We start from the raw sequence: 24,938 nt of genomic DNA on the forward strand, positions 1-24,938 counted from the left end.
CATCTCTGGGTTATTTGTGGGGCATAGGAATTTTTTATTTCCCCCCCCAAAAAAATATATATATATAGTCCGGTCCCCCACAAGGTCTGAGGGACCCACGGCTGAAAAAGGTTGCTGACCTCTGGTAAAGCATTGTAAATTTAAACAGGGAAAACCGGTAGAGGAAAACTGGACTCCACGTCGCCATCCTGTGGCACAATGTTATGTCACACATACAATGCATATACCGTAAATCGCTTTTTCTTTATCAGTCTAGCTCAGTCCCTATTCATCACCTACCACCTGACCCTTTAAATGAGAGATGTCAGGGTCTGACCATGATATCTTAATCATGGAGACCATATGCTGCATATCACTAAACTAATCTCTGCCCCAAAGGGGAATTTCCACATTCTGTGGCAACACCTGGTGAACAGATGCTGAAAGCGAATCAATTAGGGTCTCTATGGCCACCGTGCCCTGCTTTTGCCCCTAGCATCTGGCAAGCAGAGAGTTGCACTGCCTCTGAACACCGAGGTTCCACTTAGCTGACATAGCTAATTGTTACTGATGGTTCCATCCTCTGTGCATATGACTTAACCCATTCTGAAAGTTATTGGTGCCCATTTTGCTGTCCATATATCATCGAAACTTCTGCAAACTTCCCAGGGATATCTGGCTATCAGAGGCAGAATACGAGCATCATCTTTGCTTGATCCAGCAAGACTGTCCTCATGTTGCTCTGTTTCAAGTGCACAAAATCAAGCACTCCTCTATATGGAAGTTACCCTGCGGACCTGGTGCCCTCCAGATGTTCTTTGACTACAACTCCCATCAGCCCCCGATGGCGGGGGCTGATGGGACCTGTAGTCCAACGACATCTGGAGGGCAGCAGGTTGGCAAAGGCTGCCCAGTGGTGTCTTTTCTTTTTCCTCAGTGTGGGTTGGGAGAGCATGTCACTTGCTCAATACCACAGGGATTTAAACATTTCTACTCAGACTAGACAAAAATCAGACTGGTGGGGGGAGTGGAAGCAGAAGCATCTCTTAATTTTTACTGGCAGAGAGATTCCACGGAGTGGGTAAATTAGCCATCAACCACTCCCTTATCTACCAGACTAATACAGCATCACAGTAAGGGGTAATCTGGTGAATGCTCAGCAGATTTTCAGCAATTACAGAGGGATCCAGTTGGCTTTTCACAAAATCCCAAGTCTCTCACCCACCTTGGGGTGCAGAACATGTGTAGAAAGGTCTTAAAAGGGGCCTGTAGTTTGTGTATCAGTCCATTGGGCACACAGACTGAGTGACAAGTGCATTCTTCATATCCTTGCTTGATCATTAGCACTGCAAATCGATTGGAGATCATGGCAGAACCCAAATTTATGTATGTTTACTCAGAAGTAAGACCCACTCTGCTCAGTGGGCCCTACTCCCCAGTAACTGCTCATAGGCTTGCAGCTTACAGGGCAATCGCAAGCATGTCCATTCAGAAATAAGTTCCACTGAGTTCAGTAAGATTTATTCCCTGTCGGTTGCATTTAGGATTGTACCCTCAAATTAACAGTTTTAATTTACTGTTTGCGTAATTTGGGAACCTTTGGAAGACTATTGAAGATAACACAATTTTAAAAATGAAATGAAAATGAAAATGAAAACCATCCTTCAGTCTTAGCCTCACAAATTCAAATTTGCCTAGCCCTCCCCGCTCCCAAAGCCCCAACCGGTCTCAGACCAGGCGAGAACATCTGGGGCTGAACCTGGGCAGTTAAGCTAGTTCCTCAGCCCCTTACCTGGCAGCCCCAAGTAAAAACAGGTTATAATAAATACAGTTTTAATTATTATTTTTTAAATCCATCTATTATTATAGATCGTTTAGAGATGCTGTCCTATTTAACTCCCCCCAATACGCATAGGTATAAACTAAATGGTTCCGAAAATATACAGATGAGGCATTGGGGCTGCGATCCTCTGCACAGTTACCTCGGAGAAACTATCCCATGGAAGACAGCGAGTCTTATGCCTGAGAGTAAACAAGCCTAGGGACTGGGCTGTTCAAATATCTCCCAGTCATCAGATTGGGTTTAGAAATGAAGGGCTCAGATCTGGAACAAAACAAAACAATCTTATTGCTGGAATCAAGCTGGTGTCAAGAATGACATTCCGTGCAGCTCTGTCTGAGCTTATGACATATTGTTGACCAGGAAAAAGCCACGGCAGTGAGGGTGGGCGGGCTGCGGAGTGGGGGGGGGCGCTTGGAGAAATGGGAGGGGAGAAGATGGTTAGGGGGGAGATGCCAAGTGTCTGGCGTGGGGCAGAGGGAGAGTCGGAGAGAGGCAGCCGGAGCCCCCGTTTGGCGGCGCAGTTCCCCCCTGGGGGGGAGGCGGGAGGAGAGGACACTCCGCTCGGCGGGGGTCTCCGGCTCGCAAGCGAAGGGAAGCTTTGCTGCAGCTGAAGGCTTGTGCGGAGCAGCGCCGCTCTCGGCCGCGCAAGGGCGCATCTCCAGCTCTGGCCCCGCCTGCGCCGCGGCGCTGCTTCCCGGACGCTGACCCTCCGCCTACTTGAAGCTCTCCCCACCGAAGGCAGGGGCCCCGAGGCGAGGATCGGCCGCGCCCGGGGGAGGGACAAGGATGCCTGCGCTCGGCTCCCTCCAACTCGGCGGCTGAAGCAGCTTCCTCGGCTCAGGTAAGGCTCCCGGGAGCACCTTTCCCCCACCGGGGGCGCGTGCCGTCGAGGCGCACGGCGAGGACCTCCCGAGTGCCGCCGCCTTCCTCTCCAAAGTAGTGGGCCAAGCGAAAAAAGAGAGCAATAGCGCGGGTGCCGGAGTAGGGAGCAGCTATCATATGTGGGTGGGATGGGGGGGGGGATCTGAGGACAAATGGGCGACTCTTTGAATGAAGTTTGGGGAATATGTGGCTCCTCCAGGCACGCCCCGTGGACAGCGCCCTCGTGTGCGCATCTGCTCAGAAGCGAGTCCCCTTTGAACTTGATCCCAAGTAAGCGGCTGTCGGAGGAACCCACTGGGAAGGCAGGCTTCTCAAGCGCCCCGATGCCCTGGGGAGGGGCGCAGGGACAATCTCTGCGTGTTGGGTTTGCTAGACCAGTTGAGTGGACGACTCCTGGTCCTCGACAGACAGCCCCAGCTGGGCAGGGTCTCCCTGCCTCCGAAATGCCTTTCCCCGGACGGTTGGGCTGCACTTTCCGGAGAGAGAGCCACCTGCTGTGGTCGCTTCCTCCTCCGCCTCCGGCGGCTGACTGAACTTCGCGCTGCCCGGGAGCCACAGGAGCGCGGAGGGAGAGACTCGAAGGAGAGCCAGGCAGTGGCAAACATGAACCCCCCCCCCGGTCTTAAGCATGTTTCCACGCGTGGAAGTTCCGCAGCGTCTAATGGGAGTCGATGCGCCCCGGGTTACACAATGAAACCCCTTTGCCTTCACAATACTTCTTTCTGCGTAAGCGGGTTTAGGACTGAGCATCCCTCTAAGAGCCAGCCAACGGTCCCCGGTGAGCCGAGGCGGGGGAAGATGTGGCTGCTCATCTTGGGCACTTTGAATTTCTTGAGGGAAAGCGCCTAACCCCACCCCCCACCCCAAGGAGAAGGCAGGAGGGAAGAACAACAACGCCTCCCTCCTCACTCAGGAGGGCTGGGAAGGGGTCCTTTGAGGCTTAGGGAATACAAAAGATTTTGCGAGGGGGGAGCAGGGAGGTTATCCCATTTTATCTGCACAAGCCCCCACCGAGGTAAGTCAGGCAGCGGGACGACTAGCCCAAGATGATCCACTGTATTTTGCTGCCACTCGAGGATCTGAACCTATGTGGTCCAAGGCAAACTCTTGGTGCCTTTCGTCTCTGAAGACATTTGCTTGTGCTTGGCAGGAGATGATGCCTGACACAGAAGTTAAGTTGGATGCAGGATCCAGTCATCACCCAAGCGTGATTTTCCTCTAATCAGTGTTTACAAGCTACCTAGAAGTGTTTTCTTGGACTGGTACCTCTTCTTTAGACAGCAGCCAAGAGGTAAAGGAGGATGGGAGAAAAAGCTGGCGGAGAACTGAGAAAGCTTTACTGTCACAAGTTTGGAGCGAAGCCCAGTTTGCTGCAATTCCAGCCTGGGCTGCCTGGGTCTGCTTGGGCACGGCAGGTCCCACAAGGGATGCTCGGATAGAGCCACTCTCATTCTCACCTGCTTTCATCCTTTTTAGGCTCCATCAGAATTTGGGACAGATTCTGTGTGGCAGCGATGCTTAAAGAGTGTGTGCCATCTGTCGTTCCAGTCTATGGCACTCCTATACCCAAGGTTTTAAATGGCTTTTTGCTCAAATTGGCCTGTAATGTGGAATGTAATATTAACTAATATTGGCTGGGAAGTATATTCGTTTTTTTAAAATGGCTCTTTTCCGCTTTCTGGCTGGCATGAGCTACATCCACTCATGCGCACATGCAGTGCGAGGGAGGCTCAAAGGCACTTTGAGATGTGAAAACTCCAGTCCTGTGTTACGGATGTCTCTCTCCTGCACTTTCACTGCCGTTCGGCCCACGGCCAGACCTCTAATATGTTCCCTGCCCCATGAAGCCATGAATCTGAAGCTGTGGCTTACCTGTTCTGAGACTCAGTGTCACTTGGCGGCTGGTGGAGACATCATCTTTTTGTGCCAGTGGTAGTCAATGTGCTGATTTTCAGGTGTTTTTATAACTAGCTCAGTTGGTAGAGAAGGAGACTCTTAATCTCAGGGTCATAGGTTTGACCCCCACATCGGGCTAAAGGGGGTTGGATTAGATGACCCTTGCGGTCCCTTCCAATTCTATAAATCTATAATTTTACAACTCCCATCATCCCTGACCATTTGACATGCCCTCTGGGGCTCATAGGAGTTAAAAGTCCAGCAACATCTAGCGCAGATTATGTTGGTTACTCCTCCTCTAGGCAAATTAGTTAGAGTTACTCCAGGGCAGTTGCTGCCTCTTTCTGTCTTGTCCTAAACCTGGGGTCCACAATATAGCATCCCTGCCAATGGCCTCTGCCACTCCCGTGTGTGTGTGTGTGTGTGTGTGTCTGTGTGTTTAAATGAGGGTTTTGGGGTTGTTGTTGCTTAGTTAGGGGGTGCTGCCTGCTTTTTGAGGGGTGTTGCCTGCTTTTTATCTCTGTTGGTTCATGTGTGAGAATGTAGACCTCCTGTCTATCGCTGTGGGGAGGTCTGAGCATCACCAGTTTTTCTTCTGTGAAAAGGGTATTTTGTGGAGGGCCATGACAGTTTCTTAGATTTCCAAATGTGCCCCCACTGGTCCAAAAAGATCAGGGACCCCTGCCCTAAACATAAGCTGCAGTTGCCCTGAGGGTAGACTCCTACTTATCTCTGCTTAACAACCTCTCAACTGTTTAGGGCTGGACAGGTAGCTACTCTGAGGTAAATTAGCACCTTGCCTTTTTGGGTGTAGGAAACTAAGGTCTGTCTGACAACATTTTGGTGTCATGCTGACATAAGCTCATGAAGGACACATAGAAGCATAGGAATTGTAGAACTAGCAAAGACTTTTGAGGCAATCTCACCCAGCCTCTGCTCAGTGCCAGAATTTACAGCATCACTGACAGAAGCCTGTCCATCTTCTGCTTAAATACCTCTGCATCTTGCAATATATTCCGCAACAACAACATTGCCTTGTCAGATGAGGGTGGGATCTTTCGTTGCAGTCAAAGTGTTTCCCAACTGTGGCTCCTTTCATCCCTCAACCCAGTCTTGACTTCTCATGCTGGCTACCTTATTGTCACACACCGATTCATTAATTAATTGCAGGACTAAAGCATGGAGTTTAAATCATTTTTTTGTTAGAACTGCCTTCCTGTGAAAGGTGGTTGTTTAAAGTCAGCCACACAAATCTCTTTTATTCTAGGCAATATGTCTAAAATGGCTTTCCAAACAATGTGTGGTTTTCGTTCATGGGAACCTTTCCACACTCCTTTTCTCCCTCCCTTTTCTTTTGGCATGAAATGTTCTTAAAAATAGCTTCTCGATTCAGTGATACTTTAATGGGTTGGTTAGAAGCATGGAAATTAATTGACTTTTAAAACCTGGAATGAATTGGCTGTTCTGGCTTTGCTGAAGAGTCAAAAATGCCATCGCCTCTCAATTTTGAAGCACACATAAACAATCACAGCTTGGGAATTCCATAATCCTGCTGGGAATGCTGAACGAGGGGAGTGTGGACACAAGCACCCATCTTCTGCAGACCCACCTAACTCAGGATAGTGGCATGAGGTGTGTTTGGGGAGGTTGCACCAATGGCATAGAAGCAGGCAGGTGGTGATGTAAGCACATCACAAATTTCCAAGAACCAGAAAAAACAACTTTGGGGCTGGTTGATGGAGAAATTAACACTTTGCTCATCCTTAACTCTCTGTCTCCCATCCCCCCTTTTGAATTCAAATCACACACCCCCAAGGCACACACCCACACCCCACACACCCCGCAAAGTTCCAAATGACATTTGTATAGGACAAAGACATGATTGGTCCCCTGTTGTGGGGTGCAGATAAAGAGGTGAGGGGATAGAGAAAGTTTTTTTGAGAAGGATCATGGGGGTTGTTGCCTGCATTTGCATGCAATCATTAGTTCCCACAGCTGTATCTTCCTTCCTTCCTGCACTAACCTCTTCCCAAAATTACATCACTCTGAAAATCGTCATCTAATTTTCTCCTCCCGTCTGTCTCAGCCTTCCTTGCTCCTTCCTTCTGCGGTGTCTTTTGAGCATTTGGGAAATTATTTCCCCAGAGAGATGTATTACAAGCACTTTTACAAGACAAATCTCTGAGTGTCAGTTTTGCTTTATTCCCCAGCCTTTTCTTCTTCTTTTTTAGATCAAGGCAGCTGCCTCTGAAGGTTTTAGATGTGAGAGACATAAAAGTTCTGTTGGGTCAGAGCTCTCCATGAGTACTGGACAACTGCAGTCAAGCCGACCCTCACATGTCAAAAAAGCCTACATTATGTGCTGTAAAAAAAGGTCTACACTTTTATATATATTTATTAAGTATTTTCTCCTCTTAAGACCCACAATTTCAACCATTCAGGTGCAAAGCACAAGAAGATAAATGGAAAGAAACACTTTGAGAATGTCCAGAATAAATGTGGGGGAAGTGGAAGGAGCGGTACAGAGCACAAAAACTCTGGCTATTACAAGCCACATTCAGCCATCCTTTGATCCAATAACCTTTGGCATTATGCTTCCAACCTCTTCGGTTAGTAATCATAATGACTGATTTAAAAATATGAAAGCTGAGGACACCAAATCCTAAGGAACTGACTGTATTTCCCACTTGGGCATCCGAAATGCAGAGGTGGCGAATATACGCCCAAGCCTTTCTGTAGTTCCAGAAGAGTGTAAGCTATTCCCTTCCTCGTTTGCACTGCAGCTGAGGAATGTGAACGAGCCACAAAAGAGAATATTTTGTGAGGTTTCTATTCCTGTGGGATTCCATATAGCACCTGTGTTGCATGCAGGAGATCCTCGATTCAATCCCTGATGCCCCCAATTAAAAGAACCAGGTAACAGGTGAGCGGAAAGACCTCTGTCAATCAGAAGGGACAAATGCTGGGCTCAGTCGGTGAAAAGCAGCTTCTTGCGTTCCCAGAGGTTATGCTCCTCTACAAAGACACATTTGCATTTTTGTAACTTGATGACACAAGCATGAAGCTGCGGCTTGCATGGGTGAGACTGAATTAGTCATCATAGCATTGCTCATATATACTTTAGGTTCAATGCTGTTAATTGAGTCAGTTCACACATTCAGCTGTGAATCATTACAGCAAATTAAGAGGTGTAGATATAAGTGCAAACTACCCCGGACTCAGTGTAACAGCTTTCTCTTATCTCTATGTTACAGGGGCTTGGGAAATCTGCTATTTGGGGAGAGGTCAACGCAGGTGGTGCTGGGACGTGGGTGGCGCTGTGGGTTAAACCACAGAGCCTAGGACTTGCTGATCAGAAGGTTGGCGGTTCGAATCCCCATGACAGGGTGAGCTCCCGTTGCTTGGTCCCTGCTCCTGCCAACCTAGCAGTTCGAAAGCACGAAGTGCAGGTAGATAAATAGGTACCGCTCCGGCGGGAAGGTAAACGGCATTTCTGTGTGCTGCTCTGGTTCGCCAGAAGCGGCTTAGTCATGCTGGCCACATGACCTGGAAACTGTACGCCGGCTCCCTTGGCCAATAAAGCGAGATGAGCTCAGCAACCCCAGAATCGGCCACAACTGGATCTGATGGTCAGGGGTCCTTTTACCCTTTACCTATACATGTTTTTTGCTGCCACTTCTAGTGAAGTCCCATACAGAGGACACCTTGTCCAGGAAGCACTGGCAGCGCCTACTGCATTCATGGATGCAGCTCAGCACAGCCCGTCTGTGAAAAGCAACTTTGCTTTATCTTCATCCTCTGTTCTCCTCATCATTCCTCAGGTTCTATCATACCACAAATGCAACATCTGAGCCTGGTTTTCTGTCTCTCTTTGTTTTGCTTTTGATCTGAGGCACAATGAAAAGTTTAATCAATCAGCCCCTCTGGACATGCATAATGTGTGGAGTTTTATTAACATGCTATTATTTTAATTATATTTTACTTCATTTTGAAAAGCGGGATGCTGTAATGACATGCAGCATACAATCCATCAATTTGTGCATTGCCCTCAAAACAGGCTTTTTTATAATAATAAAGTATCCCTACATTATCATATTTACCTATTTACTTACTTACTTCATTTATATTCTGCCTTTCCTCTAAAGTGTTCGAAATAGCCCTCCTCCATCTTATCTTCTCAAGAGCCCTGTGGGGCAGGTCAGGCTGGGAATTAATGACTGGCTCAAGGTCACCCAATAAGATTTGAATCCTGGTCTCCCTGGTCCGAGTCCAAACACTAGACCATACTGGCTATCTAGTATCCCACAAGACTCATATCAGTTATGAGAATAAGCCAAAAATAAATATATTTTCCTCATATTTCCTGAATTATTTTTTCTTAAAAACAACTCTTTCTTGAACTGATTAATCACACCACCCCAATGATTTATTCTAGATTAGTCAACATATTGCTCAATTTCCACATAACTGGAATAATCCCTTTCGTAACTAGTTCCTATACCAAAAAGGTGGTTGCTAAGTGTAACCATGTATAACCCATTTTACAGTGAGGGGGAAGGGCCAAAGCTCAGTCACGGAACAGCTGCTTTGAGTGCAGAAGGCCCCAGGTTCAAGAGAGACCCCTGTCTGAAACTGGGGAGCCACTGAGCATTATTTTGAAAGTACTGAACTCAATGGACCAACGGCCTGTCTTTGTGTACGAGGCAGCTTCCCATGTTCCTTTGTTGCCTTCACAACACTCAACATAGCCTCGTTGCAAAATGACTAGGGAAATGAATGACCTGGGGCTAGATCTCTCTCTGTTCCATGAGGTTCCCTTCTCTTGTACATCACTGACGTTCTCAAACATGCTTATTCCCCCACTTCCATTAATCGGTATTCCAGTTGGAATGGAACTCTATATCATTTTAAATGTCATCTACCTTGGCCTTAGTAGGTTCGGGAAAAGATGGATGCATGTAAATTTCTCTATCCTCACTGAGGTTTGCAGCTTCTTCTGATTTAGTATCATCTCTGAATCTCATTATAGTCTCCTGGTCCAATCTCCAGACTTCTAATGAAGAAGCTACATCAGACCACCCTCCACACCTCCCACACCTCCATTCCTTGCTGTTTATCTGAATACCCCTTGCTTATTTACAGTCTCTGTCAGCTTTCCAGTGTTTGTCTCTGTGCCAGGACCATAACTGTGCCTAAATAAATGTGTTTCTCAAGTAAGATTGCATGAGGCGGCACAGTTTCAAATCTCCGAATCTTTTTATTTTATTTTTTATCACTTAATGTTTTTCTAACACCTAAAGACTTGCTGGGCACTTAATAGAAATCAGCAGAAAACTCTCACTGCAAGAGCTTCCGTCTTCCATCACAGGAGCAACAAAGCAAAGAAGAAAACAAGCAGGAAAGTAATGGGGTGGGGAGGTGAGCGAAAGGAAGGACAGAGACGCTGGTAATAAGATCACACTGTTCTTCGGTGAGGCCTGCTCACAGCACGATGGTTCCCTTAAAAAAATCCATATCTGCCATCTCCTGCATCCCCTCCTTGTGCCTGCCTCTGTATGGCAAAACTGCCTTCACCTCCTTGTCACTAGGCCTTCCACAGCACACCTCACGCACTTGTGAATAGGGGTTGGCACATCTCAGAATTAGAAAGGACATTTGAGACCTCTCTTGTGCTGGAGCCATTTGCTAGCAGCTGCCTTTTCCTGGAATTAGTGGTGAATGGAAAGAGAGAGGGGAGTGTGGGATTTGCGTCTCCTCTCCAGCTACTGCTGTCCCTAACTCAAGGCACAACATTTATTTATAGGGGTGCTGCTGAATTCTACTGAGGATTTGGTGGTGCGAAAGTGGTTCCAGCTGCAACAGAACTGAACTGGAACCAGAATGAAGCCTTATTTACTGAAATCTACCAAATTCCACACGGGACACTGGTGGCGCTGTGGTCTAAACCACTGAGCCTAGGGCTTGCCGATCAGAAAGTTGGTGGTTCGAATCCCCACAATGGTGTGAGCTCCTGTTGCTCAGTCCCAGCTCCTAGCAGTTCGAAAGCACGTCAAAGTGCAAGTAGATAAATAGGTACCACTCCAGCGGGAAGGTAAATGGCGTTTCCGTGTGCTGCTCTGGTTTCGCCAGAAGTGGCTTGGTCATGCTGGCCACATGACTCGGAAAAACTATCTGTGGATAAACGTTGGCTGCCTCGGCAACCCCAGAGTCATTCGCGACTGGACTTAACTGTCAGGGGTCCTTTACCTTTACCAAATTCCACTACATGTCCATACGGCATTTCCCTGGTTACAGGTGATGTCACACAAGGGCAGAAAGCCTTTTCTTGGCCAAGGTGGCTTTCCAATGTCTGCTCAAGTCTTCAGAACTATCTACAATCTTAGGATACTTGAGAACCATCCTGGCCACAGCAGAACAGAATTGAACATGGCTTCTCCCAATTCCAATCTATCCTGTCTTTCTAAAATGCATAAGTTGCACACTCTTCCAGTATTATTTAATGTTAAATTTATATCCCAACTTTCCTCTATGGACCGTTCAGGTTAGGCTGAAAGATGGTGACTGGCCCAAGGTCATGCAGTGAACTTCATGACTGAGTGAGGGATTTGAACTCTGGACTCCAAGGTGCTAGCCTGACATTCTAACCATTGTGCAGCACTGTTATAGATAAAAGGGGCAGATTTCTAGCACCCCTGTGAGTCATACCAAGAGTTACTATCTGAAGCCCACACCTCCCCATTTCAAATTTCTCTCTGTTGTTCCCTTGCACTCTGTGATAGCTCTGTTTTAAAAAATAAGAAAGTGTTTCTTCCTCTTGTAAAGGTGTGTTAGAAAAATAACTCTGCCCCATAAGCTATTATCAGTATTATGAAATGATCCTCAACAGAATGTGAACTGCATAGTGTTATCGTCTTTACATGTGTATCCACATGCATATGCATTAGAGACAAGTTGCATCCTCTGCCACTACCCCACTCAGAGATTTAAATTCAAGAGAGCCAGAGGGGAGAGGTGAACCATGAAGAATGACAAGTAGGGACATGTTACAAAACATCCCGTAAAAGTCAAATATACGGACAGGGATTTATCAGCAGAGAGAACAGAAAACAGGGATGGTTCCTAGTAAATGGGGACAGTCAGGTATATATGAGGAGGGGGGACTGAACATATTTTTGCTGAAAGGCTTAGAAAACTGAGTCAGGGAGAAGTTGTAGCTTCCAAAATCATAGGAATGAAGAAAACTGCCTTACGCTGTTAGACCAACAGTGTTATGTACTGAAGTTCTCACCCTGGGCCAGTAGGGGGATACTGTAGATAGTTATGCAAATGAAGGATTGAAAGTGACGTTCAGTGATTGGATAGTTTTAGAAAGGTGCTACAGTTACGTTGTTCTATATAAGCAGGCTGACTGAGCTCTTCAGTTCAGTTCTGTTCTGGCCTCTGAATAAAGAAGAGCTGTTTGAAGAATCGCTGTGTCGTCTGATATGTTCACCCACAACTTAACAAACAGAATACAAGAAAATGAGAAGAGCGTGCTGGATCAGGCCCATGGCCCATCTTGTCCAGCTTCCTGGTCTCCCAGTGGCCAACCAGATGCCTGTGAGAAACCTGCAAGCAGGATTTGTGCACAAGATCTGTGCTGGGCCCGGGGGTAACCTGAGTAACGCGGTCCAGGTCTGGTCCCGAATCCAAGGGTTCCACAAGGAGTCAGTCCGACAGGGTCAAGGCAGGAAACCAGGCAAGGTCAGGCACAGGATCACAGGCAGGTTCTGGCAAACAGAAACGTTGCTCCCGCAACCTGGGGTGGGGTCCAGCAGCCTTTTATCTCTGTCGGGGTAACAGCCGGTCCTCATCCCCTGGTGACTCACCTCCCTGTCTCGCCTGAAGGCAAGCACTCCTCCTGCCAGTTCTCAGGTCTCTCCTTCTCTCAGACCTCAGTCTCTGCAGCTCGGGAGATGTCAGTGGGTTACTAGACCCAGAGGCCGCCTCAGCCTCTCCTGACCCAACTGGTAGTGGAGCAGCTATAAGTGATTGCCCAGCTGAAGGCAACGAGGTAATCCCCGCATCTGGAGCCAGGGCAGGCTTAGGCCCCTGACTCGGCCCAGCTGGGTTTTGTTGCAGGGGAACCTGTACAGACTGGGGCTTTCCAGAATCAGGCCCCAGACTAGGTTCAGCTGCCGCCTGAGGCAAAGGATCCGGTGCAGACTGAGACTCCTCTGGCTCCGAATCTGAGCCTGAGTCCCAGGCCATCACAAGATCACTCTCTGCTCCTGTGGTTTCCAGCAACTGGTATTCAGAAGCAGCAACTGTGGAGGCAGAGTACAGCCATCGTGGTTAGTGGCCCTTGGTAGATTTATCCTCCATGAATTTGTCCAATCCTCTTCTGAAGTCAAGTTGGTGGCCATTGTTGCCTCTTGTGGGAGTGAATTCCATAGTTTAAGGCTGTGCCTTATGAAGTGTTTTCTCTGCTCTGAATCTTCCAACATTCAGCCGCATGAGTGTTTTGAAAGGGTTTCAGGGGGGCACTTTTCACTATCCACTGTCTTTTGGCCATGCATAATTTTATTAAGGATAGATACCCATTTCTCAACAAAACTCTTATCATTCTTAAATAAAGTAGGTGCCTTTGGGACATGTAGTCCTCTGGGAATCAAATCAGGGTTCAGCAAACTTTTTCCCTCAGGCCTTGTGGGGGCCGGACTATAGTTTGAAAATATATATATGAATGAATTCCTATGCCCCACAAATAACCCAGAGCTGCATTTTAAATAAAAGCACACATTCTACTCATGTAAAAACACACTGATTCCTGGACCGCCCGCGGGCCAGATTTAGAAGGCAATTGGACCAGATCCGGCCCCCAGGCCTTAGTCTGCCTACCCATGAATCAAATCATTCTTTACATATTCAGTAAGAGAGGCAGCATGCATTTCTAGACAGACTTTTTGCTTTTGTAAGTTAAAGAAAGTCACATGCATAATTTTATAAACTTATATCATGTCATCTCTAACAAGCCTTTTCTCAAAACTAGAAAGTCCCAAACGCTGCAACCGTTCTTCATAGGGGAGTCACAGTCCATCCCCTTGACCACTTTGGCTGCTCTTTCGGTCCATCTCACTCTACACTGTCTCCAGTTCTCTAGGGATTTTATACTCTAGGACCTTTTCCCAGCTCTACCTGGAGAAATCAGGGATTGAACCTGGGATCTTTTCCATGAGCCCCTTCCCAACAGCTTCCTCACTCAATACAATCCCCAGCCCTGCCTATGAGACAGAGGCTTTTCTGACTGATATTGTCGTTCTGATATGCTAGGGAGGGCAATATTCCTACCAGGAGAAATTTACCAGATTTTGAATTCATGCCAAATTTCGCAAGAGTTTTAATTAATCAAATAATTGATTTTATTTATTTATTTTAGTCACAGAAGTGTTCCTGCTATTCAGGTCACCATCTAAAATCGTAACATGGGAAAGTACCACATATTTGCCTTATTGGAAAAATGATGTAGCTACCGTGATCTGAATTATGGCACACATTTCTGTTTTTCACAGGTTGAGTTTCAGATAACGTCTCCTCACTTCAGAATTTTAGAGTGTTGTGTGAGGATCGTTCCTGTGACACAAAATTGTGAAAAGGAAAGGAACCAATCCAGGGGGGCCAACTTGAATAAAATATTGGGGGGGGGGTAAGCCCCACCCCACATAATCAATCACATGACAGAAAGCGCACACACCAGTTGAATGACAAAGCCCATCAACTTGTTTGGAGGGGGGGCTCAAATATTTTGTTTGGGACCTTGGCCCCTAAGAGTTGGCTCCTATGGAACCCGCTATTTGAGCCACCAGAAAACACATTTTCATTTTTGCTATACACCCCAAAAGTAAGAATTTCATAGGACACCATCCAGTAATCTAAGCTGAGTATTCTACAAAACTGTCAGCAAATGAAAGGCCCCACCCCCGACTTTGAATAGAAGAATTCTTTTTATCCTCCAGCCTTTTGTATCTTTGCGACATATTTCAGAGATTCAAAAAGATAAAATGAAAATGTGCAGCTTTTAAAATACAAAGTAAGCTTGTAAAAGTGACAGTAGAGTAATACTAAATATAGACTGTAGTTGGTATGTTCTTTTAATGTACAGTATTATTATCATTACTTGGGAGCAAAGTATTATGGGTACTGTAAGACAATTACAGCAATAGTCCTTGTCATATTGGGAAAGGAAGACAGAACAATGGGTAGAGCAAAAATAGAGAATGGAATTAAGAGGTGGCAGGAGAAAAAATTGCCATATTATATATTAGGGGAAAGCTCTCTGAATGGATGCAATTTATGCATTTTAGAAACACATATATATCAGCAATTTATATTGTTCTGTCCATTTTTGTTAACATATGAAGAAGTTAAGGAGGCATAAGAAGACAGCAAGGATAAGTTACTGCATATTTACTTGCTTTTGTCAAACATAAGGTTCTTTTGCCCCTCAGTTTAACAACATTAACTAACAAGGAAAATCGATTAATAACAATAATTGCTAACAATAAAAGCCTTATGAGTGAAACAGTAGTGATAGCAACAGCAGGCAACATATCTATTTAAGGAGTGTATTTTATGATTGGGGGGTAGGACCAGCATTTGTGAGCGTAGCAGTTGATAGAATTTGCCAATTCTGTTGGGATTTGTTTTTATTGGGGGGGGGGGTATTTCCCAATACCCATGTTATCTCCATGTGTTGTCACTTCTGTTTCAACTAGCAGGGAATGGCCCATATGGGGCACAGCATTACATTTTAGAAAACCCTCCAGGATGGCTATGGTAATGCTCCTAAAGTTGCTGGAAACTGCAGGAAAGGAGATTGCTCTTGTGCTTGGGCCCTGTTTGCAGGTTTCCCACAGGCAGCTGGTTGGCCACTGTGAGAACAGGATGCTGGACTATAGATGGACCATTGGCCTGATCCAGCAGGCTTCTCTTATGTTCATGTTGTTGTTTAGTCATTTAGTTGTGTCCGACTCTTTGTGACCCCATGGACCAGAGCATGCCAGGCACTCCTGTCTTCCACTGCCTCCCGCATGTCCAACCATCTCGTCCTCTGTCGTCCCCTCTCCTTGTGCCCTCCATCTGTGTCCAGTTCTGGGCACCACAGTTCAAGAAGGACACTGACAAACTGGAACGTGTCCAGAGGAGGGCAACCAAAATGGTCAAAGGCCTGGAAACGATGCCTTATGAGGAACGGCTAAGGGAGCTGGGCATGTTTAGCCTGGAGAAGAGGAGGTTAAGGGGTGATATGATAGCCATGTTCAAATATATAAAAGGATGTCACATAGAGGAGGGAGAAAGGTTGTTTTCTGCTGCTCCAGAGAAGCGGACACGGAGTAATGGATCCAAACTACAAGAAAGAAGATTCCACCTAAACATTAGGAAGAACTTCCTGACAGTAAGAGCTGTTTGACAGTGGAATTTGCTGCCAAGGAGTGTGGTAGAGTCTCCTTCTTTGGAGGTCTTTAAGCAGAGGCTTGACAACCATATGTCAGGAGTGCTCTGATGGTGTTTCCTGCTTGGCAGGGGGTTGGACTCGATGGCCCTTGTGGTCTCTTCCAACTCTATGATTCTATGATTCTATTATTCATCTTTCCCAGCATCAGGGTCTTTTCCAGGGAGTCTTCTCTTCTCATGAGGTGGCCAAAGTATTGGAGCCTCAGCTTCACAATCTGTCCTTCCAGTGAGCACTCAGGGCTGATTTCCTTAAGAATGGAGAGGTTTGATCTTCTTGCACTCCTCCAGCACCATAATTAAAAGCATTGATTCTTTGGCGATCAGCCTTCTTTATGGTCCAGCTCTCACTTCCATACATCACTACAGTGGTACCTCTGGTTACATACACTTCAGGTTACATACGTTTCAGGTTACAGACTCCACTAACCCAGAAATATTACCTCTGGTTAAGAACTTTGCTTGAGGACGAGAACAGAAATTGTGCTCCGGCGGCGTGGCAGCAGCAGGAGGCCCCATTAGCTAAAGTGGTGCTTCAGGTTAAGAACAGTTTCAGGTTAAGTACGGACCTCCAGAACAAATTAAGTACTTAACCCGAGGTACCACTGTACTGGGAAAACCATAGCTTTAACTATACAGACCTTTATTGGCAAGGTGATGTCTCTGCTTTTTAAGATGCTGTCTAGGTTTGTCATGGTTTCCTAAAAATGTAAGCAATAGGACCTGGGTACATAACGGGACGCGGGTGGCGCTGTGGGTAAAACCTCAGCGCCTAGGACTTGCCGATCGCATGGTCGGCGGTTTGAATCCCCGCAGCGGGGTGCGCTCCCGTCGTTCGGTCCCAGCGCCTGCCAACCTAGCAGTTCGAAAGCACCCCCGGGTAACAGCGGGAAGGTAAACGGCGTTCCGTGTGCTGCGCTGGCTCGCCAGATGCAGCTTGTCACGCTGGCCATGTGACCCCGAAGTGTCTGCGGACAGCGCTGGCTCCCGGCCTATAGAGTGAGATGAGCGCACAACCCTAGAGTCTGTCAAGACTGGCCCGTACGGGCAGGGGTACATTTACCTTTACATAACGGTCAGGTTAATTACAATGGAATCTAAGCGTACCTCACTTTTTCTGCATCTTGCCCAAATCAGGTCCTCCCTTAAAGAGGGCACATATTGCGGTGAGACCTGGAAAACCGACACCCTGTGTTGTGGGTAGGTATGATTGGTCAGCCACAACACCTGATTGGTAGGTCCCTCGAAGCCAGGTACAATCTGGCCAATGGGACGCAATCCACATGGTTCGAGGGACCTATTTATGCCCATGCACATGACCCAGAGCTTCCTCTTTCTGCGCATGCATTCGGAACACCCGCCCACCTCTCCCTACTTTTAGGGCTTTACGCTTGACCTTGCTATGCCGTCGTGTGTCGTCTGTCTCGTTGGGACAGGGGCACAACAGGAATTTTCCCCACTTGGCTGATTGGCTGTTGCCATTTGGGTTTCGCCTGCTGCATAGCAAATCGTCACAACTTGTAAGGTTGCATATAGGCTCTGGTTCAGGTGATAGGAATGGGAGAACGCTCTCACCATCCCTATGTGAAGGATATTCCGTTAAAGGAATCCAGGGACTCGATGGTTTGGTCAAGCCCTGAGAGTGGGTTGTGCCCATGCCTGAGTTCAGGGGGACATTTGGGTGGTGGAGATAGCCTGTTCCCGGCTTTCTGCTTATCCAGGTGTTCACCCTTGACTGACCTATGCTGGTGTCCTGGGTCAGTGCTACCTGCATGGTAGGGAGCTAGTCGAACCAGAGCCTATGCAACCAGTCACTTTCTGTAATCAATAAAGTTGTGGCCTAGATTCTGCCAAAAACCAAACCAAAATTTTAGTCAAGTGTGAATTTATTTAGGGGGGAGGTTTCTGGGTCTGAACACACAAATACCTTGTGCAGTCACAAGGTTTCATCCTAAACTGTCTCCCACCACCCTACCTCAAGTCTTCAAATGTACCCACAATTAACAATATTTGCATCCAAGCCACTGCTAATCAAGGCTGCAGTCTTAAACACACTAGGGAGCCGACTCCATTATCACAGTGGGACGGAATTCTGATGACAACGGCATTATGCTGTAAGGATATTGAACAGCACTGGCTCCACGAGCATAATATATTTCATTGTGAAATTTGAAAGGTCTTCAGAGGTCACCGGCAGCCTAGCCTGGAAGCTTTTAGAGCAGCCTTCACCAGCTTGATGTCAGCAGAGTGGCTGGAATAAAACAGATGAGGAGTCCAGGGAGGAAAAGAAACTCGTAATACTTCACTGAGCAAAACTGAACAAAAACAGCATATGATATGAGGAGAAATGAAAGGTGTTTCTCTTTTTTAGGTCAGGCATGCTGAGGAGGAAAGCTCCATTAGAACTACTTTCCCCCCTTTCATCTGCCAAATTTCAACCATATTCTTTACTGACCACCAACTCCCAAATGACTAGAATTTCCAGCCAATCAGAGTTTGCTGTCATCCAGACCAAGAACATAATTAACCCTTAATTACCCCTGGCTCTTGTATGTCTCACACTTGGTGCTATCCAGGTGTTTGGGATTATAACACCCATCAGTATCAGCCGCCAGCCACATTGGCAAAGGACACTCGAGGAGGACACTAGGTTAGCAAAGCCTGCTTTAGAGTGTGAATGTGTGAGAGAGAAAGAAGGAGGGATCTTGTTACATGACTTGGTCTGGACTTTAGATGTTCAAGGAGCTTCTTGAAGGCTTGGCTGTTTGCCCAGTCTTCTTCCCATCTGACCAGCAGCTAGTCAGTGTGTTCAGGTTAAATCGCCGCCTGACATTCAGCTGCCACTACATTCAGGAACTGCACCTTTGCATCCTGACAAAAACACCATTGTACTTAGCGAGGGAACCCAGCCATTCACAGCAAGCACTGCTCTCTCATGTAGACAATGGGCAACCAGCTCTGGCACTATATGGCTGGGCTTGGGGGAATCAGAAGCGCTGGAACAGAGTTCCTGGTCCCTGAAATGGGAACTATTTCAATGTGTCCTGTGTTTTTGTTTTTGTTTTTTTGTTTGAATGGTGTAATAGAAAAAAAAGGAAAGAGGCAGAGCTATGAAGATCCCTGATCTTTTAAATGTACTTTAATGTGGCTCTTTTAAAAAAAACACCTTATCTTGTTGTAAATGTACTACAGGCAGTTAAATGTAGTGGGAGCATTCAGTGGGACTAGCTGCAATCAGGACAATGGGCAAAGAGGAAGGTCTTGGCAGCCTGTGTATGCCTAGAGCTCTCCGAGAGGCCAAATGTGTGTCATAGACTGCAGAGATAAGCGGCTGCAGAGATGCTGGTGGAGGTTTGGAAACAATCACCATTAATGCATGCAATCAGCATACAGTTCCCAAGCACAAGCTGTTCAGCATTCACTGGGAGCAGCTGGCCTATCTTGTCCCATCCTTAGCAACAAGAACTCCACGAGGAGGATGGAGATCTTGGCAAAGGAGTATGACTTCATTTCAATTCAGGTCAAAGTGAGCTGACAGGTTCTTGTGTAGCTCTCAGGAAAAAGCCTGAGTGTTTCCTTAGGGGGTGTCCGCATATCAGAGACCTGATCAACACATGCAGTAAAGAAACAGGAATGCCGTTCTGGATTAATACCATTTTGGTCCTATTGGCTTCATTTTCAGGAAACTTTAGAGGAAGGCGCTGGAAGCTGTTCCATACAGCAGCTGAGGAGAGGGAAGCAGTGCCTGCTTTCTCTCTTCCTTCAGGAGAGCATGTCTCTGTCTGTGCTGTGGCCCAACAACCCTAAACACAAGGGCTCAGGATGGTTTCTGAGAGAGATGTGGAAATAATAGGACTGCGAGCCAGGAAGCTGAAAGGTCAAGCTGGCATGGAGGAGAGCTGGATTTCACAGATTGGTTTATTTGGCCAGGAGTCTCTAGTTACTGCTTGATGAATGCAGTTATTACTGTCATCTGAGGTTCTTGAACTTCTGTAAGAAAATTTCATGCGATACGAGCCACTGATAACACTGTTTCTCATCTACTAGCAAGGCAGCCAAGTCAACTCAGTTTCTCCCCCACCCCAATCTTCAAGAATAAACACATTTTCTCTCAGCTTCATTTTGGTGTTGGTTTAGAGAGCCAGTGTGGTGTAGTGGTTAAGAGCGGTAGACTCGTAATCTGGGGAACCGGGTTCACGTCTCCGCTCCTCCACATGCAGCTGCTGGGTGACCTTGGGCTAGTCACACTGCTCTGAAGTCTCTCAGCCTCACTCACCTCACAGAGTGTTTGTTGTGGGGGAGGAAGGGAAAGGAGAATGTTAGCTACTTTGAGACTCCTTCGGGTAGTGATAAAGCGGGATATCAAATCCAAACTCTCTCTTTATGTCTCCCAGTAACTCTTACATCCTTGTCATACTGAGGGGGTCACAAATCAAACCCGTGGCATGTATCAATTTGCTTGCCTGTCTGTAATGTAAAGCCTGTATATGTTCCATTGTTTGTGCCTATCAGGCTATTGTAGTCTTTTGTTCCAAAAGCCATATTGAAATTGTTTTCATCTTTTCTAATTCGCCCCCGAGGCTTTTTATCAGACCCATCTGGGTTAATGAATGGGGCTAATTATTATACTTCCCAGTTTGCTAAAATTGCTAACCTCAGCCTCCAACTCAGTTATTCCATACTTCAAAGAAGAACTTTCTTGATAAGACCTGCTTCATGCAGACACCATGTTTGTGTCAACTTCTGCCAGGCTTGGGGGACAGCATTGTTCTTTAAGAATGATCTAGGTCATTCTTAATATAGGAACCCAATCATTAGTTTACCATTTAAGTTGCTGGCACAGTAATTAACAAGAGTGCTATTTTAGGTTTCCTTTCATGTGCCTGAAACTGTGTTATAATTTACTGAATAAATCATTATTTTAATTTAAAAAATATCCGCAGATCTCAGGGTGCCATTCACAACATAAAAATACAATAACAAATTGTCCAGTAGCACCTTAGAGACCAACCAAGTTTGTTCTTGGTATGAGCTTTTGTTTGCATGCACAATTCTTCAGATACACTGGAACAGAAGTCACCAGACCTTTATATGTAGTGAGAGGGTGGGGAGGGGTATTACTCAAAAGGGTGGTGGGAATGGGTGGTTGGCTGATATATGTGGTAAACCTGTTGGGCTGTTAATGACTGCAATTGGTCTTACAGGAAAAAGCAAGTGGTGAGATGGCTAAAAATAGCTTTATCATGTATAATGAGATAAGAATCCAAAGTCTCTATTCAGACCAGGTCTCTTCATGGTTTTAAGTTTGGTAAAGGTAAAGGGACCCCTGACCATTAGGTCCAGTCATGGCCAGCTCTGGGGTTGTGGCACTCATCTCACTTTATTGGCCGAGGGAGCTGGCGTACAGCTTCCGGGTCATGTGGCCAGCATGACTAAGCCGCTTCTGGTGAACCAGAGCAGTGCATGGACACGCTGTTTACCTTCCCGCCTATTTATTTACTTGCACTTTGATGTGCTTTCTAACTGCTAGGTTGGCAGGAGCTGGGACCAAGCAACGGGAGCTCACCCCGTCGCGGGGAGTTGAACCGCCGACCTTCTGATCGGCAAGTCCTAGGCTCTGTGGTTTAACCCACAGCGCCACCCGCGTCCCTACTTAAGTTTGGCAATAAGTTGCAATTCAGCAACTTCTCATTCCAGTCTGTTTCTAAAATTCTTTTGTAATAAGACAGCTACTTTGAGATCTTGTATAGAATGCCCTGGGAGATTGAAGTGTTCTCCTACTGGTTTCTCTGTCTTGTGATTCATGATTCAGTGTATCTGAAGAAGTGTGCATGCACATGAAAGCTCACACCAATAACAAACTTAGTTGGTCTCTAAGGTGCTACTGGAAGGAATTTTTTTATTTTGTTTCGACTACAGCAGACCAACACGGCTACCTACCCGTAACTATTATTTTAATTGTTCATTATTCAATCAATGGGTATACATCTGTAAAAAAAGAAAGAAAGGAAAAATATACACAATGGACACAGTAGGTACCAGTATATAAAAGAAAAAATAGAATATATACACACACACATATATGGCTGAGGAAAACAAACAGGGAAAATACTAGTTAAAGCTACTTCCAGATGAATTCATACTTTGCGGGGACTATATTGAGATCAGGACAATTATTATAATGCATCATAAAAATTACCAAATACCCACATAATCCTCAGGTTCTGCAAATCCCTGCATCTTACTTTTTTCACATGTCACTGTCTACGTTGTAGCAGGGGTGCCATCTTGAATAAAATGTTGTGGGGGCCAGGTAAGCCCCACCCCGCATAATCAATCACATGACACAGTGCACGCACACTATTCGAATAGGAATGCTTATCAACTTTACGGGGGCCCTGCCCCCTCGAATATTTTGTTGTGGGGGCCGAAGCCCCCATGGCCCCTGGGAGTTGGCTCCTATGCATTGTAGTAATTCAGAATTATAGACAACTGAGTATTTTGCAAATGGTCAGACCATATGACAGATTAGAACAAGTGATGGAAAACCAGTGTGTGTGTGTGTGTGTGTGTGTGTGTGTGTGTGTGTGTGTGTGCCGGTAGTGATGTAAAAAGGCATCATTTTCTGTGCCACCTCATATATGTTGCTCTCAGCACTGTTTCCGTTCCACTGCAGCTGGTCTTCTTCAAAAACTGATGCTATTCCTCTCAGCGTCCGCTGTTGTGAAATTACGTAGCTTAAGCAAATTACATAATTACATAAACTAAGTTTTCATTACATTATCCCACCCCATTCATTTCACTACAAAGGAAACACAGTGCAAATTGGGTGGGTGGGCCATAATTATGTATCATTTGCAGGCTGAAAGCAACAACTGATCATGGGGCGAATCATTGGCAATTTCCACTCCTTGTTCCATTAGAATTCTATAAGATCCCTATGTGTGGGTCTACATCAGTTAAGTGTTGGCTGTATGTAGATGCCCAAGAATCCCTCCTCTTTTGGGAGAAAGGAGACTGGTGGAGTGGTGCTAACTTTGGAGAGTGGATCTCTTGTTTGTGACTGTTAAAAGTCATCCCAGAACAGTTTTGAGAGCAGTGTGCAGGGAGGGTTGCCCACAGCAATCTTTGGACTGTAAGACAGTGAGCCTTCCCAAATAAAACATAATTTGACTCCTGCAATTCTACCTTTGAATCCTTTTCCAATCAGCTACGTTTGGAAAGCAGGTGGGAGATGCGTACGAGGCTGCAGCACATTCCAGAGCCTCCAGATTATTAGGATTGTCCAACCTGAATCTGTATCTCTTTGTCATGCTCTGAAAGGCTTTGGGACTGCTTCTAATGAAATGCCCTGCCTAATTATAGACATACTGTGCCATACAACAATAGGACTATTCATTGAGAAACTGCATTGTTAATAAGCAAGGCAGTTAGTGGGAGAGCACTTATGGAGACAGCTTTCCGTAGTCTACAGTCAATATTTGGTTGAGTAGAGGAGATTTGGATTCTAAACCTCCCACACAAAACTGTCCCTATTAAGTGTTATTTAGGGAATCAGTCTAAATATAGACCAACAGAGACATCTAGTGACCAAACAGAAACTGAGTTGATTATCTCTCTTCTGTGGTGCAGTGCATTGTTTGCATTGCGGCCGAATACTTCCCTGATTTAAGTGATTTTTCCATTTTTATGGAGAATACTCCATAACCCACTTTCTTTATGGTTTGAGGATCATGAAGTCCTCCTCACTCTGAGCTTCTTGGGCTCTTGGGTCCTTGACATTCATTGTGCAAAGAAACAGGTGGAAATGAAAATAATTTCAATATGTCTCAGTTTTTTTAATTGCCAAACGCAAGAGTTGATTGAAGAACTGAGGAACAGGGGAGTGAAAAGAAGATGATTCTGACCTGTTCTCAGCTTTTGGCTCTTTAACACCAACTCTTAAGTTATGAGGCATGAAGATGGAGAGGTTCTCCTCCAACTTCCCCACATGGTACATGAGCTCTTCTATTGTTTTCAGATCAACATTTACTATTTACCTGACTCAGACCAGACTAAAGGCTCATTTAGTCCAGGAGCCTGGACTAAAAGGCCAACCAGATGCCCATGGCAAACCCAAAAGCAGAGCCTGAGTGCAACTACAACTGCACTCTTCCCATCTGCAATTCTCAGCTACTCATATTCTGAACCATGCCACCTCTGTGAGTTGGAGGCAGAGCACAGCCATCATGGCTAGTAGCCATATTAACCTCCATGAATTTCAGTAACCAGCCACAACCAAACTTCCCTTAGGGTGGGCAGATGCAAATGATTCTGCCCCTTTGGTAGTTGTGACCATTGGCTATGCTGGTTGGGGCTGATGGGAGTTGGAGTCCAACAACATCCGAAAGTCCACAGGTTCCCCATTTCTGCCGGAGAATTTTTCAGGAAGGAGCAACACCCCCCCCAAAAAACCCACACAACTTCAGTTAGCTGCTTTCTAACTAGCTCTGAGAAAGAACCCAGCAAGGTTACAGTGCAGAGGATTTAAAAAAAGAAATTATCTGGGAATATTTATGGCGGTGTAAGGAAAGCTTTTGGCTGTTCTCCATCAATATGCCAACGCTTGCCGGCAGCTTTATGATCCGCCCTCACCAGGGTTCCACACCTAATTTTGGTTTTTCACCATTAGCGGAGATGTCTTGGCAGTCAGCACTTTGCCTCTGCCAAGAAACATTTTTATCAGCGAGAATAAAGATTTGATTTCCATCTGGAAATTGGCCAATTTGACTAGCGAACCTCTAAACATCAGCACATGGCATCCCAATTCTCAAAGCAATTTAGCCTCTGTCAGATACAGAAGCCCATC

The 24,938-nt window shown here is 46.1% G+C and overlaps 1 protein-coding gene across 3 annotated transcripts in view; it reads left to right on the forward strand.

The window, feature by feature from the left end:
- The window catches only part of SYNDIG1L (synapse differentiation inducing 1 like), a 90,787-nt gene that overhangs the window by 40,576 nt on the left and 25,273 nt on the right, over nucleotides 1-24,938 (forward strand). The window contains exon 1 of one of the 3 annotated variants that reach the window (XM_053379544.1): nucleotides 2,337-2,663. The exons of 1 other annotated variant lie outside the window; for it this stretch is intronic. The gene's annotated coding sequence lies outside the window, so the exon portion shown is untranslated. Of the gene's footprint in view, nucleotides 1-2,336; nucleotides 2,664-24,938 lie in introns of those variants that run through there. One more of the 3 variants, XM_053379525.1, reaches the window with a different exon arrangement.

Source organism: Podarcis raffonei, chromosome 1 (assembly GCF_027172205.1).
Source record: "Podarcis raffonei isolate rPodRaf1 chromosome 1, rPodRaf1.pri, whole genome shotgun sequence".
In the NCBI taxonomy this organism is placed as follows: Eukaryota; Metazoa; Chordata; class Lepidosauria; order Squamata; family Lacertidae; genus Podarcis; species Podarcis raffonei.